Source organism: Patiria miniata, unplaced genomic scaffold (assembly GCF_015706575.1).
Source record: "Patiria miniata isolate m_02_andy unplaced genomic scaffold, ASM1570657v1 HiC_scaffold_9, whole genome shotgun sequence".
NCBI lineage: Eukaryota > Metazoa > Echinodermata > Asteroidea > Valvatida > Asterinidae > Patiria > Patiria miniata.
In genome coordinates, this window is record NW_024037076.1 from 28,417,931 (window position 1) to 28,437,365 (window position 19,435).

The following is a 19,435-nucleotide window of genomic DNA, read 5'->3' on the forward strand; positions in this document are numbered from 1 at the left end:
AATGTGTCCCTTTTAGAACATCATAATATGTGTACGTGACCAAAATGCGCGTCAACTGTTGATACAACGCGCGCGTATTTACGCGTAGAACGTTCGTATTATACGCGGCCATCTTCGTGAGACGGGGGCGAATTGGTCAATATGTAAAGTCTACTGTGTGAATGTTGTATGCATATCCGCTATCCAGTCTTCATATAGAGATCAGTGGGTACAGTCTATCATTTGTAATTTCTGCATTTTTATTCATTTGAAGCAACAAAAGTAAGGGTGCTGACACACAGAGCTATATTAAATTACTAGAGCGCTACTGAACTCGTCATTCTGCGCGCAGAGACGCTTTGAAGCCGTCCTGGGCGCAGACATTTTTGAATTCATGTGCGGTTTGTAGATGATCACTAATGAAATTAGATGATTGAATTTTGAAAGTGTAGTACTCTATTGTTGATGTACCCTAACGTGGCGCGGCCCCTAACGTGGCGCACTTTGATTTTTCGCCTGTAGCGCCAAGCTAGAGCAAAAGTTTTAACTGAAATTTCAAAGAAAGTGAAATTTCATCAAGTTATAAACACTCCCGTTCATAAATCGCGAATTTATTTACCCGCTACAAAGTTAAAAGAAAAACTTATTTTGGCGTGATTTTCCGATTTTATTTTCAAGTGCAAAGTGAACCCTTTTTGAAAATGCCCCCGAAAAATAAGAAAATAATTTTGTGACAAACATCTGGCTGGGTATGTAAGTAGAGATAATAATGATTTATCAGAATTTATCAAGTTTTCAGAAATTCTTAAATGTTAATTTGGAATTTCCCGAGAATTTATTTAAGTGCGCCACGTCACACGTTAGGGAACACTTCCGCCAAATTGTGCCCAATTTCCGGACGCCACCGTTTTTTTAATTCGGCTTAAATTTTATGAAACCGAAATTGTTCACAGAGGTTAAACAGCAAGCATTAATAAGGTAAAAGTACCAGTATTTCACTGCATGAATTTGAGGTTAGTCAACAAAGAGGTTTGCAACACTACACGAGAAAATTTGGGTAAGCTTCGAAGTGCGCCACGTTAGGGAACACGACTATACATGCAACGCGCAAGTAGAACATACGCAAACAATTTAAGCGCGTCATGACGATTACAAAAAACCTGACGGCAAAAAGCATCTGCAGCGAATACTCGCACGCCTTGCGCTGTTTGCGTAGAGCAAAATGACACGCTCATTTGCTGATTGTGCGTTTTGGTTTTGGGCGTATTGGCTTCGATAACGCCACCGGTATGGAATACAAACACAGATATGCAAATAACCGTACAAAAACCGTACAAAATTTCTAGGTCTCCATAGGTTTGTGAACAACATGGATGTGCCCAGCAGCATGCATTACTTTGTACACGAAGTTAGCGCTCTAGTAATTTAATATAGCTCTATGGTGCTGAACAACTAACGTGATGAAGTTTCAGCTCAGCTTCAGCTGTAAATTCCGAGAAAAAAAACAGCATTCTAGGATCTCGATTTCAAATCAAAAGTTGCTGAATCATGTTTTAAATTGGGCCTGACTTCAGCGTCCGAGACACGTTTTCACCATAGAGCTATGTTCTCACAGAGCCGATTGCAGCTACTTATCTATGGCGGCTACGCGATGTCGCGCACCGATCCGACCATAGATAGGCCTATAGAATAAAAAAAAAAGACTAGATCGGCAGCGCGAGCATACGCGCCATAGAGTGTCGGTCGGTCCACCCCCAACTGTACTCTCTTTGCCTGCCGTTGAGGGGGTACTTGTAAACGGAGCGGATATCTATGGATCCAACGAAATATAGCAATCGCGCGCGCGTGTGGCGTCGTGCTTCGTGCAAAGCTTGCGCGAATAATAAAAAAGTCCTTCTTTCGTTGATTTCTTCAAAATGACAGCTTGCCAGAAAGAATAAATTCACGGGGAGTTTAGTCCCCTTACTTATAATTCAACCAATTATGTTTTTCAACAATAATTACGTCAGTTACTTTTTGGATAGACTGCAAATGATGGACTGTATACTACTGATCGCACAAACGGCAGGAGTAGTACGACCCGCGGGTTAGCAGAGAGTATGCTCAGGGGCGGCGGAACGGGGGGGCTGGGGGGGGGGCGTTTGCCCCCCCCAGATTTTCCCAAGTGCCCCTTTTGCGGCCATAAATGTGCCCCTCGAGATAAATCAAAAATGCCCTAAAAGTATCTGAGTATTTCTTAAAAGTAACCATTTTGCAATAATGGTAGAGATATTTTTGATATATAAACGAGGAATATGAAACCAAGTCCCAAAACCCATACAAGACGCCCTGAAAATGGTCACATAATGTATGTTTAGCATATAATCATTGGTTTTGAAGAGTGCCCCCTATGTTGAAAGATGGAACAAGCCCCCCCCCCCCTCAAGGTGTCTATTTGTTATTTATTTATCTTTTTTTTAGTCCCACGATTGACCTTGGTGATATGTTTGTGGCCTATTTTCGTAGTAGTAATAGGGGTGTAAGTGGCGCCACTAACGTCGAAATGGTCCGCCCCTCCAAAAGAAAACCAAATTTTTTTTCTGCGGCCAAAAATGTTGGGCAACATTGTTTGAAAAAAAAAATAAACTTCTAAAAAAATGACAAAAAAATTGTGAGCCCCCCCCCCCGGCCCAGCCAAATCCTGGGTGCGCTACTGCCCAATACCTATGTTCCCCCAATACCTATGTTCCCAAACCTTAACCCTAACCTAAGGATTTGGGGGAATATAGGTATTGGTGAACATTGGGTAGATCCCCTTGAAATGTATTTCTTACGAATGAAGTCAGCCTGATATTATAATAATAATATTAGACCCCTTTTTTTAAAGATACAAGAATGTAGGCCTATTGCACTCGCTATGACAATATTGCACTAGTCTTCGATTCGTGCAATGTTGTCATAGCTCTCGTGCAATATACCTCTGGTGTCCACCTCAAAGCCATCCAATATTATATAATTAATTTTGCCTTCAATTTAAATAAAGTGACCATCGTTATGTGTGAAGTATTCATGTTTTAAAGCTAAAAGTAAAATGATGCTTGTCCAAGAGCGCACTAATGTGTCGAGATTACGTGGGGACTTCGCTTGCATAGAGTCAAACCCCTCGATCTTCCACCTAGTTATAAACATTAGATACGACTGTAGCATAACTCACTCACAACCCCGTCTTTTTGGAGTCAACTATTTTGGGTCCGGTACTAATATCTGTTTTCTTTTTTCATATTGATAGACTATGAACAAAATATAACTCACGCGTGAATAAGTAGCTGACATCTCACGTTTTGCTTCGACCGCACAATGATTTTTGCCTCATGTTGTCGTATCATAATGTATGAAATAGCATAACATGCTGAGTTATCCTATTTAACAGACGAATTCAAAACCTCTTGTGTATAGAAATCGTTAGTTTCGACTTAAGCTAGAAATCAATCCAATCAGATGAGACACAGGGATTACCACCTGATATTCATCTGGTTGCCAGGGCGAATATATCCTCAAACGAATGTTTCGCTGCATTTAATAGGATTTCGTAAACCGTCGAAGTACCCCCAGGGAACCCAGAAAGATGCACTTTTGATCCTCAGAAACAACTTGTACGGACTAGCTCATTCGGCTCGATAAACTGACCTCCAGGAGATGCTTCTTGAAATAATATGCGTGAGCATGTGCGTGCATTTGGCACGAGTTGTGTTCGTGGTTCGTTCTGTTCAATAAAAGCGACAGAGAGAAATCTTGTCGTTTCCGTTTGGAGACACTGATAAAGAATAATGATACATCAGACAGGACGTCAATAACACGCGTTATAGCCCTTTCTTTTTAGAAACATTCCTTTAAATTGTTGTTATTTAATTACGACATTTCCCTTGTCTCAAAATACATTAAAAACAATATTCAAGTGTTAGCGTCTACGAGGGACGACCAATAATTGTTGTTTAATGTAAACACGCAGCTACGTTAATTTGGGTGTAGAACAGAAACTGAGGTACAGTTGTTGTAAATTAATCAACCAAAGCGATACAATAATATATAAATGTAATTCATTAAATTCAAGAATATTAAAATGTACGTACTTGATGACGATTGATTGTTTCTTATAAACTCGTGGGAGACTCGGAGACAACAGACGTATTCGTGGTTGGGTACTTTGCGTAAACGTGTCAATAGATCCAAGGTAATACTAGATTTCTACATCCCCTTATAGTTCGCCAGTGCAAACAGTTGGGGGAGGGCAATACGTAATGCGTTGTTCAATTTGGCTGAGTGACGTTTGGAGGTAGTGTATGCACTCATAATCTTCATGACTTCTTTTATAGTGATAGCATTGTCGAGTACTAATTCATACTAATATCGTCGCAATCGATCGTTCGTAACTTAGTACTCGGATTTTTGTTTCCGATTAACTCGTGATAATAAAATTTATTCAGAAATACAATTTTAAATAGGAATTTAATTGAAATGTAAATGCCTGAATTTTTTTCAAAATATTTCTGTAGCTGTAAAGATAAAGTATTCTTGAAATATAAACATAATCACTTGAAATGAATAGGCCTCCTATAAGTATTCTTTATATAGTAGTGCTATTCACGGTAGGAGTTCCGCCAGGTTAAATATTTAACCCAACAATATATAATGAATGTTATTTCACATTTTGTTTAGCCTGAAATGCGCGGGAAAAACGTCACGCCTAAGGGGGCACGCACGAGCTGTATTCTACGCGTACTTGCTACTTATCCATCAACTGGAGTCTTTTATGCGAAGGTTTCCGCTTCATTGCTGGCTCAATATACACTTCACAACACATTTCAGCCAGGCCAGATGACGTAATGTCACAATCGAATTTACTTGCAGGATAGAAGCAGGTGTCGAGTCCACACCTTGCCTCTGGTTACGAACCGTTCTGCGGCAGTTTCATGATTTTTTTTTTCATTGCAGCTCACGTCTTCTTGCTTCGAATTAATTCTGTGATTGATTATTGAGGTTTGATAAGGTTTTTACTTGGAGAAAAGTGCTTACTCAGTATAAACAAATTCCGTCGTTGTTAGCTGGACATATCTTTTTAAACATTAATTAATTTAAACAAGACAATATCTTTCCATATAACTTTAAACAATTATAGTTTGTTCGCAGAAATATAATTTCACACAACTATACCTTGGAAATTCAGGGGCGGATCCAGGAATTTTTGCAGCATTTTTTTTTTTTTTAATGTAGACTGATTTTTTTCTCCAGACACTTGGCCTCCGAAAATCAATGGGGGGGGGGGGGGGGGGGCCTCGTACCATACTTTCAATGAGGGTACTGTTCGAAGCATGGGGGTCGGATTATTTTTAAGGAATTTCTATGGGATGAAAAAATGTTTTGACAGAGCTGGGGGAGTTGGGTTGATACCCCTAAACCCCCCCCCCCCCCTCCTCCCTCCCGGATCCGCGCCAGAAATTGTTTTCGTGTGGTGACCGCGCCGATGAATTTCCGGTACAGCATTTTGGTCGTCTTTCCATTCTCATATGTTTTGGGTGACCGACCCGACCTCTGTAAAAGCTATATATAAATGTGACCCATGGGTGTTAAGTGTTAAGAGCGAAAAGTCGGAAGAGGACTCGGCAACTCGGTCTCTGTTTTTATGCTGGTTTATTCTGGAAAACGGGAAAGGAAGAAATAATGATTGATAATGGTCTTTCCTCGTCTGAGGTCAGCATTTCAATGACAATTAACATTTACAATCACATAATTAAATGAAATAAATAAAATTAAATAAGAGTTCAAATATTGCTTTTCTAAATTATTTCGGAGAAACTTACAATGGTTTAAAGAAAGGGGACAATGGCGGCTTCCCGCCAAAACGGTCTACGGCCGCTATCTTGGAAAAGTACAGACTTTAATGAGAAATAGCATCCAAACCAAAGATACTGAAACAAAATACTTCAAACTACTCATTTCACGAGATCAACTAATAATTTACAGTAAATCTAGACAGATTACTGTGAAGGATAATTCAAAATTGAATATATAATGCGAAAATTGCTCATTAGAGCAACACTTACAATCAGGATCATTGAAATAATGTACATAACTGTTCATGATTAATAAATTATAAAATGTAGAAGGTAAAAGAAGAAAATTTTTACCTGGATAAAGCGGAGAAGGAAAGAAATAAAATAATGATATGGTCTTTCCTCGTCTCCGGTCAGCGTTGCAATGACGCTAACCAGGGTCCCGTTCACTACGGCTATTGTGATTGGCCGTTTGGGATTAAATGATAATGGCAAGATTTAAATAAGAAAATAGCACCTTGGTACAAAACTGCAAAATTATGGGGGGGGGGCCTTTTCAGAGCTTCAGAGCGGTAACATTCTCCCCTCTGTTGAGAAAGGGGCGTCCTCACCATTTGAATTATTTACATCTATTTACAAAGCATATAGCCGTCCTAAAAACATTGACATGTGGTAAACAAAACACCATCATGCAAAGAAGCACACTGCGTAAAACTTCTTAAACTAAAGTATAAATCATATCGAGCCCTGAATTGATAATATACCTTAAATGATGCTAATTATCAAATCACATCAAAAGAATACAATATACAATACACACATTAAAAAAACCACATATTCAATGAAATATATATAAACAAGCAATATTGTTCTTTCAATTCCTCAGAACGAACTATGTAAATCATGCAATTATTCTGACTGCAAAAGTACTTAGGAACATTCAAAAACACCTCATGAACTGAAGAATAAATGTAAAGCTAGAAGTTGAAAGAACAAAATGTTAAATATCTTTAAAAAAAAATATTATAATCTAAAAAAAAGGCGTGGGGTTTTTTTTGGGGGGTTGGGGGTTGAATCACCGAGTTTACTATCTGCTTTGAAAAAAATTACAAATACATGTCCTCGTTAGTTACGTATTGACTTTTTGGAGCATCATTTGAACTACATGGACCCATTGCAAATTGCAAGTTGACCAGCCGTAAAACCGTGAACATTTTTTTTCGACTTATAGTTTTTTTAAACGTCTGATGCTAAACTTATAAAGAAAAGTACAAATTTCGGACACTGATAGATGTTCAGCAAGTCTAACATTCATGTGAATGGTGAAGCAGATAGAAAATGTAGGAGTCCATATCGCAAAGAATGGAAGCTCCAGCAGTGAAACGAGTATAGGAGATGTGCCATGACACTGTCTAACATGATGAAAACAACTTGAACACGTGTAGAAAGGCCAGGATATTGAGACTGAGTGTCATACAGAACCGTGAGAACGTGTACTTGTCCAGTATTAATTTATGGCCGTGAAGCATGGACGGTCAACAAGAATTGATAACAACTTTCGAATTGAAACGTTACAGAAAACGGTTGATAATCATAGACAGACAAGTAAGAAAGGAGGGTATTCTAAAACAGTTGGGCATTCCCTCTGTATGACTCCTGAACACGATCAAGAAAATAAAATTGATTATTTTGGGCATGTAAAAAGATATAGCAGTGAATCAACATCAGCAAACGGCAAACGAAGTGTGTTGGAACGGTGGGAACAAGACATCGGTGAAAGGTTAGAGATTGAAAAAACTTAGCTGGAAGTAAGGCTGCTGATAGAGATGGCTATAGAACCATGGTTCTGGGAAGCGACGTTCCGACAGGGACAGGCTATGAATGGTGATGGTGATAATGGGATATGGATGGGGGGGGGGTGATGGGGTGATGAGGTGATGATGATGATGATGATGATGATAAGAGTTGTTTATCCCTTTGCAAACTGTTAGCAATTTGACATTAGATAGGTTTAATACCATTCTAGGTGGCGGATACAGAGACAGAATCACAACATGACGAGATGGAAGATGTATATTCTACCAAGTGGGGATCTTTTGAAGCCTGTCTGCCTAAAACAATACAAAATTTTTTTCACAATACTCGCATCAAACAAAACAATTTACACTGTCAAACAGTGGACACAGCAGGGTCTACATTTCTCCATGCATTTATCGCGCAATGAACTATATGCAGATGCTAACTCAATCCTATCAATTCAATCAAACACATCCACGTGGACTCAATTATAGTTTTGACAGAGTTCGCGCGCGCTGCCAATGAATTAATAAAGAAGGTATTTATTTCCTTCGTATTTAATTCCTTAAATATTAGGGGGTTTGTCCTGGCCTAGACTGTTTCCCGATCTCAACATTCTCGATTATAGGGTGCTAGTCTACCTACCTAACCTACCTATAGTGTCCAACCGCAAATAATTCGAAGTTGTCAAGTGATAATTCCATAGGCCCTAACTAAACGTGCCCTTTGGGCTGATTTCTAGGGGTCTCATTCTATGTTTCATTCACAAATGAGAATAACTTTGGTATTGTCAGAACATTAGCAATGATTTTTTTTCAGGTCGAACTCGATTATAGCACGGACAGTACTCGTTGATAAAATTGTTACAAATGTACACGTAACAAAATTGCATATGCAAATTTGATCACATAAATTTTGCACACCTTCAAATTATCTGGTAATAGAGAGTTCCCAAATAATAGTTTTCGACGATTGTAGAAATTTGATTTTTTTTTTAAATCACCTCCTTCGTGCGCTTGCAACTGCATAAAAGTTCCTTTAGGTATATATTATATTGGCCTATCATAAAAAGCGCCACCTTGTGTCAATGGTGTCAAGCCCCATCCCTTCCATTTCCATTCCCATCCCACAGGCGTAGCCAGCGGGGGAAGGGGGGGGGGGTAGGGGGGGGTAAGGGGTATTTCCCACAATATTTTGTAAAGATTGCCATCTTTTCAAGAAGTGCCCTTTTTTTCTGACCCCTCCCCTTTTAAGAAGAAGTGGTGCCCTATTTTGTGCCATCGGCCGTTCCGGGTGCCTTTTTTTGAATTTCAAGCATGTATCCCCCTGAAAAGCACCATATATTGTCCGTTAGTGTGCATACTCGTCGGGTTTTGAATAGCGCCCCCATCGACAGATGGCACTAGCCTAGCCCCCCCCCCCCCCCACCCACCCCCCCGATTTTGAATTTACGGAGGCCCAAGTGTCCGTAGAAAAAAAAAGATAGAGATTTCACCACGTATTTGCAAGTGCCCTTTTCTAATAGAGTGCTTATCCCCAATAAAAATGACCGTGCTACGCCACTGCATCCTCGGTATTTCCAATTTCTATTCTTGGTTCTTCAATTGTTTTCAATGCCGATTTTTAATCTAGTTAGTGTATTAAGCAAATCATAGCCCGACAACCACGACATTCATATACTGCTGCTTATTGCACGTGTATAAATGTATTTATATAGTCAATAATATAATATTAAATTGTGTAAATTGCACATCCAATCTTAATAATGGAACCCATTCATTGTCTAAGTCTGTTTGCAGTCATAGTTTTCATCACTTTTACAACAATTTGAATTGTGCTTACAGTTCGGATATTTTAAAATTGAATCTGGGTCAAGTTTAAAGAGCATCAAACTGACAGTTATTTTCTATATATCAGCAACTTTTAGAATGTCAGTCTATTCCACTCTACCATATGACAGCCTTCGACTGCGCTTGTTGACTAGACATGATTGTCCTTCTACCAGGCAAACCCGGGCAGAATATCGATATAGTTGTCAGGTCTTTAGCATGAAGATTAGGCAACCAGTAGACAAATTATTGGATTCTTGCGTTTTTGGACGGTCCGGCATATTTGAACCAGTAGCAGGGCTTCCGACAGTCTGAAATCGATAATGCGGGAGAAGCGCTTTCGGTCGAACTGTGGTCTAACAGAGTCATGGTCGCCAAATAACAACATTGGCCTGTACGTGGAGAACATTGTGAAAAACACCAAAATATAATTATTGTATACATGTAAACATGTGCTGGTTTACGATGTCCCCTGCATTAATTAAACGTGGGCGTGATGCCATATAGTTGTTGTATTGCTCTGCATTATGCAACGAGAAACTTCTGAACATTCCTCGAATACAATTTGGATAAACTGGTTTTGCAGGCTGACCATTTGCATAAACTTTCAAGGGGTATGCTTTTGTGCTTACCGTGTATGTCGTAATTTTCTTTTGTAATAAGGAGTCAAAGTATAGTCAAAATACGCTTATAGTCCGTTGCCTGTTTTCAATCTCATCAAAGCTTGCACGAAAACTTTGGATTGTGTAAATCCGAATCGTGTCGAGAAAAAAATCGCCACTATATATCCAACAAACCATAAATTTAATATCAACGATCTAACAAAATCGAGCAACGTGACTAACAAAACACCAACATAATTATGTGTGAGCGACTGCTTTATGATGAAATTTAGTTTCTGATGGGCGATGACGTTATCTTATTCAGAGTCTTATCTTATCCAGAGTCTAATAGTTTTAATCTAACACCTGTGAGGTGATAAAGTTTAGCAACGCTTAACAACGTTTAACGACAAGCAAGCCAGCAAGTCAACTTTCCAACACATCCAGCTAACTAGCAACCCGACCTGCCAACAGATATTCAGCCATTGCCCCCCCCCCCCCCGAAACGAGAAAAAAAGGAAAAAGAGGTGCGAAGCCATATTGCTGGGGGGGGTAGGGCAAATGCTCCCCTGCTCACGCTCGGAAAAATAATAATATTGAGAATATTGTAGCGTGTAGCCTCGGGGTTGTTTACCACACAGTCGAGAAAACAAACGCAGGTAATATTCCTTTGAATATGCTCTTTTATTTCACAGGACTTTACAGCAATACGAAAACACTTCTTAACTTCTGAACTCTCAACATGTGACCAACTAGTGGAAATTTCCACAACCCGACAAAAGCGTCCCGTGAAGGGTTTTATAGTCTCTTTTTCAGGGGCTTCGATCCGCACCGTCGAAGTGGTATAGCGCCCTCAGTTGACGGGTCGTCTCCGACGCTACATCGCCCCCTCCCAGGATCCTTGTTTGCCCTCAAACAATTAGTACCTCACGGCTTCGGTTGCAGGTTCAAGGGGCTGGGGCTGGTGGTGGGGATCTCCGAGGGGATGGGGCTGGTGGTAGGGATCTCCGCTGGAATTCCGTGCGGTGGAACAACACTTCCCAGAACTCCACAGGGAAGGAATCCTCGCAGAGAAGGCTGGTTGGCGATGGTAGGGTCCACAAAATACTGCATATACGGCCCTTGGTAGGTCTGTAGCAGATGCGCCGGGCACTCGGCTGCGGAACAGCTGGTGCCTGTGTGCGTCTACTCCGACGCCGACGTGCTCCAGCTCCCAGCTGTCCTTGTGATGTTCGCATAGTGTCCCGCCGCTTTCTGTAGTCGCGTCCTGAGTGGGCTGCGCCCTCTCCAGCTCCAGCCCCCCAGGGGAAGATGTGGTCCAGCGGGACCCATCCGGAAACTTGATGTGGGAGCCTACAGGATATGCTCTCCCGCTTCCGCTGGCATTTGACTGGTGGTATCCTGCCTCATAATGCCAGTCCAGCGCCTCTTTCTGCTGTGTTCGGCTCCAGGCAGTCAATCTGGGCCATCTGTGGCAGTCTGCGGCCGCTCCCACTGGCAGCTAGCTTCAGCTGTGGATGTGGCCACTAGTTGTGGAATAGCGTGAGGCCACTCCGAACGGCAGCTGGCCTTGGCTGACGTTTCCATTGCAGGTCGGTGGGTGGCATGACCTCGGGTGTCTCTGCTGACCTCGGGTGTCTCTTCAGTCACCAGTCGGGGGCTGGCACGCTGCCGCCCTCAATGGCAGCTGGCCTTGGATGTCTTTTTGGCCGCAGGTCGGTAGCTGGCATGAGGCCGCTCCGGACAGCAGCTGGCCTCGGATGTCTTTTCGGTCGCAGGCCGGTAGCTGGCACGAGGCCGCTCCGGACGGCAGCTGGCCTCGTTGTTCTTCTCGGTCGCAGGTCGGGGGCTGGCACGTGGTCGCTCTGGGGCTCTACATCTTCTGCAGCTGGATCAGGGAACTCCAGCTCCTCATTGTTGGCGAAGATCCAGCACATCTTGCTGCATGGGCGCCACTAGCTACACTCCACTGCACACCCGTTCATGTTTTGCACGGGTATCTGACCGGAAGTAGGCTTGGCCGCAGCCCCTTCCACATACAAATGGCTTCACTGGGTGTGTTGCCTTGCAGGAGGTTCTCCGGTGACGCCGGAGGTTGGACTTACTTGTGAATGTCCTCCCACACTTCTTACAGCTCACCGCTTCTATCCTGCAGGGGGAAGAGAAGAAAAAGTTATTTAGTTGATAGCGATACCTGTGGGGCTTAACTACGGGCGGCCGTGCCTGGTTTCCTGTACGGGCTCCGTAGGAACCTCGGTTGGCTCAGGGTCTTCCACCCTAACGCGTCTGCGTCTGGGCACCCTCACCTGTCGCGGGCCGGCAGGTTCTACGTCCCCCCTGGTTGACAATTCTTCCCCGTCCAGGGATTGAGGTTCAGTTTCAGCCACGTGCACAGCTTTGGTCCACCAGTCCGCCTGTACTTCCCCAAGGTAGGGCTTGAAGCTGCTGTATTGTACCATCTTCGGCTTGGAGCGAGGCGACTTCTGGATTCGGTATGTCACATCATCGATCTTTGAGAGCACGATGAATGGCCCGTCCCACCAGCATTGTAGTTTTGGAGCTCTTCCCGGCTTCCGTTGGGGGTGTACAACCAGACCAGACTCCCTAGCCCGTAGCCGCTTCCGTGGAGCTTGAGGTCATAGCACCTCTTCTGGTGCGGTTGGCTCGCCCTGAGGTGGTTTCTGGCGAAAATGTGAGCATCTCTTATTTTCTCCCTCAGCCCCTGGGCGTAGTCGTGTTTGGTCCACGGGTTCAAGTGTTTACTCTTTGGGGGCTTCAACCACCAAGTCCAAGGGTAGGCCAATTTCCCTGCCAAGCATGAGCATGTTTGGTGTTGTCTTCGTGCTCTCGTGCCTAGCAGAACGGTGTTTGTCCCAGTCGTCTTGTTTCTCCTTGACGAAGACACTGAGCATGGTCTTGAGCGTGCGGTTAACCGCTCTACGCCATCAGATTGGGGTGGAACAGCGTCGTACGTGTCTTGTGGATGCCCAACAGTCGACAGACACTCTGAAACAGCTCCGCCTCAAACTCCCGCCCCTGGTCCGTGTGGATTTCGAGAGGAATCCTTGAGCTGTTCAAATGCTTGTTGACAGGCATCCGTCCACAGGAATGTCTTGGCGTCTTTGTTGGTAAGGACATGCAGTGGCCGGGCAATTTCCACAAAGTTTTTGATGAAGCGGCGGTGGTAGGAGGTCAGCCCTAGGAAACTCCTAACCTGTTTCACGTTCGCCGGCTGCAGCCAACGCTGTACTGCTACCACCTTCGCTGGTTCAGTCTTCACCCCACTTGCTGACACTAAGTGTCCCAGAAAGGACAACTCGGTCTTGAAGAGGTCGCATTTCTTGGGTTTTAGCTTAAGGCCTGCAGCTTGGAACCGGTTGAGGATACAGGCCAAGTGCTGGTAGTGTTCTTCAAAGTCGATCCCCCAGACGATCACATCATCCAAGTACACCACAGCTGCCTGCCACTGTAGGCCTGCTCAACACTCTTTCCATCAAACGCTCGAAGGTGGCAGGTGCGTTGCACAACCCAAAGGGCATTACGGTGAACTGATAGAGCCCACTGTGGGTGCTGAAGGCTGTCTTCTCCTTATGGTCCGGGTCCATTAACTTGCCACTGGCTAGGTCTAGTGTACTGAACCACTTAGCCCCACTTATGGCGTCTAGGTTGTCCTCGATCCGGGGTATTGGGTAAGCGTCCTTTGTTGTTACGTCGTTTAGCTTCAGGTAGTCCACGCAAAACCTAAGCATCCCATCCTTTTTCTTCACCAGGACTACCGGTGACGACCATGGGCTGGTAGATGGTTCGACCACGACATCCCGTAACATCTTCCCCAGTTGTTCGTCTGTTTCTCTGCGCTTATGGACTGGTATTCTTCTGGTGGGCTGCCGAATGGGGGGTGCTTCTCCAGTCTGGATCCAATGTTCAGCCAAACCAGCTTGACCCAACCGTCCGTCAGGTCCAACAAATGCATCCTCATGGCTGGTCAAAAGTTGAGCTACTTTATCGCACTCCTGCCTGCTCAGAAGCTGGGCTGCCCTGTCATGGAGGTCTTGCAGATGGGCCGGTATCTTATCCCATGATGCACTTGCTTCTCCCGTTGCAGATGTGGTGACATACCCCACCGTATGGGTTGGGCAAGCCTCATCCAACTCCACTACGTCCCGGGCTTCCACCGGTGAAAACAGGGCCAACCTGGTCCCCTTGTAGATTGTTACTGGATCGGCCGTGGGGTTGAGCACTCGAATGGGCACAGTCTCCAGTCTTGTGTCGATCAGGCTGGTCGCAATAGCCACCGGACAATGATCTCCTGACTCTAAATCAGGGTAGACGACCCCAATCCCTACCTCTGTCGCCTTCATATGGGGCAATTGGCCCCTCAAAATTGCTTTGTGGCCAGACGGTACGATGCTGTTGTCGAGGATGAACACTCTTGATACTGAATGCCGATCCTTGTCGTGAATCAGGGGGGCTTCAATTCCATTGATGACTATGGCACCATGACTCCATTTTCACTGGCAGTTGTAAGCGGACAGGAAGTCTATCCCCAAGATTGCCTCCAACTCGATATCAGCCACGGTGCAGCTGTGATTGAAGGTTTGTTGACAAATCTGAAGTCTAAAATCTGCTGTACCCCACGCTTTCATGGGACTGCCATTTATTCTTTTTTAGAGTGGGCGACATCTGCTGCAACTCTGGCCTCCCTTCTGTCGTCTTCAGCGACTCATACACCCGCCGAGATATGATGGTCAGTGAGGCACCAGTGTCCAACAAAAAACGAACAGTTGTGCCAGCAATCTCGCCAAGGCCGAAACTTGGTCCCGGTTTCGCCATTGCAATGGGTTCTTGTTTTGTCCTTGCTGCGTCCCCTCGTCCGGAACTTGTCTGTGTCTTATGGGTTTTCTTTCTTCTTGCTCCTGTTTTCCCTGGTCGCCTGATGCCTGCCTTGCTCCCGTACCCTTCTGCCCTTTACCCCCGTTGGCATTGTTGAACCAATCGCGCTTAGGGCACTCTCTCTGGAAGTGACCCCGTTCATGGCAGTGGAAGCACTCCATGTTACTTTTGTCTTGGAACGGAGTGGGTGCTCTTTGATCCTGCCCATCCCCCGGGGTTGAAGGTGGCTGTGGGACGACCACTCGCACATCTTTTGCCCCTGGCCGAATTTTCTTGATGTGCGCCTGTGATTCCAGAAAAGCTTCCATCTCTGTAGCCAGTGTAACCGCTTGAGCCAAGGTCTTGGCTTTTCCGGCAAACACCAAGTCCTCCCTGCCCTTGGTTGGCAGTCCCGGGTAGCTCTTAGAAATGAGCTGGCGGATTAATTGCCCGAGATCACTTAGGGGCTCCTCCCTCCCCTCGTACGCATTGATATTTGGGCCCGGTAGAGCGGAACCTGCGAGTTGACTCCAAAGCGTTGTTCGAAGTGTTCCAGGATCGCGGAGAACTTGGGTGCGCTGTCCTGGTGTCATGTCCAATAGTGCCTCTCGAGCCGCTCCTTTTAGGTGAGAAGCAAAGAACATTGCCTTCTTTGCTTCGCCCCACTCATTGACCATCGACACACTCTCGAAGTGAATGAGGTAGTCGGCCCAAGAGGACATGCCGTCGAACTGGTCTGGAAGCATCATCGGTCTCCTGACTGCACCAGCTTTGTCCGCTCCCTCTCTTCCCTTTAGGGTTCCTTCCAGTTGATCATGCTTTGCTCGCAGCCCGACATTCCCCCCAGCGGTAGCTGGTGGCACATGGTCGGATGGTGTTATACGTGTCCATGCCTGCCCCTGCATTTTGCCGGGATTTTGCGCTCCATAGCGTGGTCCGGTTTCTAACTGTCTCCAGTGCAAAGGTTCAAGGGGATATGTGTTTCTGTTTTGTGTGGGGAGCGTCCTTTCCGGGTAATCTCGATCTGCATTGCCGAGATCTGGACCTTTGGTCCATTTACATTGCAATCTGCCTGTGTTGTAAGGGTCCACATCGTTGATTTGTGCACGGCGGATCTGCTCTGCAAGGTAAGGATATGTCTCATTAGCTTGTGTACAGCTTGTGTACTCTGGGGGTGATCCTCCTCATAGGTGTGTGTGTGTGTGTGTGTGTGTGTGTGTGTAGCGGATCCTCTCCGAGTGGTAAGGATCTGCCTCATTGGTTAGTGCACAGCGGATCCTCTGGGGGGGGGGGGATCCGCCTCATATGGTTGTGTACGGCGGATCCTCTCCGAGTGGTAAGGATCCGCCTCATTGATTTGTGCATGGCGGATCCTCTGGGGGGATCCTCTCGGAGTGGTAAGAATCCGCCTCATTGGTTTGTGTACGGCGGATCCTCTGAGAGGGATCCGCCTCATATGGTTGTGTATGGCGGATCAGATCCGCCTCATTGGCTTGTGTACGGCGGATCGTCGCTGGGGGATCCGCCTAATTGGGTTGTGCACAGCGGATCCTCGGGGGGGGGGGGGATCCGCCTAATTGGGTTGTGCACAGCGGATCCTCTCCGAGTGGTAAGGATCTGCCTCATTGGTTTGTGTACGGCGGATCCTCTCCGAGCCGAGTGGTAAGGATCCGCCTCATTGGTTTGTGCACGGCGGATCCTCGGGGGGGGGGGGATCCGCCTAATTGGTTTGTGCACGGCGGATTCTCTGTGTTGGATCCGCTTCGTTTGGTTGTGCACAGCGGATCCTCTCCCAGTGGTAAGGATCCGCCTCATTGGCTTGTGTACAGCGGATCTTCTCCGAGTGGTAAGGATCCGCCTCATTGGCTTGTGTACGGCGGATCCTCTCAGAGTGGTAAGGATCCACCTCATTGGCTTGTTAACGGCAGATCCTCTGGGGGGGATCTGCCTCATTAGGTTGTGTTTGGCGCCTTACTTTTGGGCCACACGGGCCCGTCAAGCAATCACATGTACCACCGTTCCCGCCAAAATCGCGTGTATCCAGGTCACGTGTGCTGCCGTTCCCGCCAAAACCGGGCAGGTCCAGGTCACGTGTGCCACCGTTCCCGCCAAAACCGCGCGGGTCCAGGTCACGTGTGCCACCGTTCCCGCCAAAACCGCTCTCAAAAGTGGTGAAAATGCTCCCTCTCTGTTGACAGACCGAGCCCATAGGGGCGAATTAGCGATTGGTTAGACTTATCTCCCCCTGCATGGACGTCAATCCTGGGGGGGGGGGGGGCAGGGGGACATGTTCCTCAACCCCCCCCCCCCCCCACTGTTTAAAGGATGGGGAACACAATATCAATGCCCCACCCCACCCCATTTTTGAACTCGTGTGTCTCTTTTAAAGGGCCTATTATGTACTACAATGTATTTTTTGCTGAGAAAATATTGGCTAAAGTGGTCAGGAATTGCCTCAGATCACACCACAGAGCATCTAGAATCAAAACTTTTTCGGGGCCCTTAAGCGGCCCCCGAACTCCAGGCCTTTAGCTCAGACTCAGAGTATCTGATTCAATGACTCCAATCTCGATAAATGATGTTTAAATGATTATCATTTGCTAACAAACAAATCACAGGTTAAAGTGATTACACATTGCCTAAGATCGCACCACAGAGAGCGCGCGTCTAGAATCTTTCTTTTTTTCGGGGCCTTAAGCGGGCCAAGAAACCCACGCAGCGTAAGGGCTTCGCACTTTGCACTCGCATTAGTTCTCATCAAGGTAATGATCCCCCACTATTGAGAAATTATTGACGCCCCTGCTCCCCCGGCTCCCTTTTGTCGACGGTCCTTCATCCTTAGTCCAGGAGGGGGTATCTCTATCCATTCAGAGTGTACACTTTCTTGTGAAAAATAAAGACATCCTCCTATTGCACAACTCCCGAGGCCCCACAGTTACAGAAATACCTGTAAACAATTGCCCATAAAATTCCTCCTCGGCATTATTTTTAAAAGATCTGCGAGTACTGCACCACAATTGGTTTCCATTGCACATGAACATATTAAATTAATTTACCTTCACCCAGAATAGACCAATCCCATGCATTAATCACTGTTCCGTTACGTACCAATATCACAGCTGCGACCACGGTCTATGTGCATCCATCTGACATAGTGTGCGCGCGCGTCCATCCGACAGGCATACGCGCGTGAGCACGCTGTCTGAAGCCTCTTTCCCGATTTATATAAAAGGCGGTTGGAACAACACTTTCAACAGTGGGGACGATCAAGGTAATGTACCTCGTGCGGGGTACATCACTCACGGGGTCACCCTTATCCAGTGGCGTAGCCACGGGGGGGGGGGGGCGTGGGGGGGGGGGGCGACAGCCCCCCCCCCCCATGAAACCTTGTCGCCCCCCCCCCCCCAGTCGCCCCCCACTGAGATTTTGAGTTTCTAAAAAAATTATCATTGATTTTCATGACGCCACCCCATGAAATGTTCGCCCCCCCCCACCCCCCCACCCTGAAAAATTCCTGGCTACGCCACTGCCCTGATCTCTATAGACCGCTTGCAGACGCGTTCGATAATCGACGCGCGAAGGCGCGCGACGCCATGTTGTGGGACAAGCGCATATCTATCCATGCACATTTTGTCCCACAACATGGCGTCGCGCACCTTCGCGCGTCAATTATCAAACGCGTCTGCAAGCGGTCTATTAAGATATAATGACTGGATAGCGGCAGCCTCGACTCCATAGAGCGCGTGCGCGTTCCTTCACTAACCCCTGGTCTTTTTATTCTATATCTATGGCCGTGATGTACACGTAAACGATGCTGACTGGCTATTCAGAGCGTACTGCGCGCGCATTTCGAAGATTGCACGCCGGGCGCGCCCATAATGCGCTCGCGTGCTTTGCATGTCACGTCACGTACAAAAATTATTAAGATTTTTAACTCGCGATTTTTTACTCGGATTTTTTACTCGCGATGACTGTACGATATGTATCAATGGTTACGAACGTTCTATGCGTATACGCGCGCGTTGTATAACAGTTGACGCGCATTTTGGTCACGTACACGTATTATGATGTTCTAAAAAGGACACATTTCCGTAGTGATTATAATTTCCAAAACGCCGAAAAAAGGAACTTTATTAAAAAGTAAACCACGACGTTAGAAACTTTGTAAACCGTGGTCAGTGTACTATGGTGGTGGTCAAAATAAAAATCAAGTGAACCGCGATGTTTCAAAAGTAATCATGATGCCTATAAAGACGACAACTTGTCCTTTGTAGATCACCAGCCGGTCTCACCTATTTCCAAACGTTGCAAAAAGTGAACTGCGGCATCCAAAAGTAAACCACGACGTTTGACAAAGTGTGAAACGTAGTCAGTCAGTCGTGTGTCAGTGGCGGTGGACAAAACGTACACCAGGCGAACCACGATGTTACAAAGACGACAACTTTTCCTTAGATCACCAGCCGGTCTCACCAATATGGCGTCAAATGAATTCATTGTGCGGCTCTTTATCCGCTATCCGGTCTTTATAATAGAGGTCAGTGGGTAC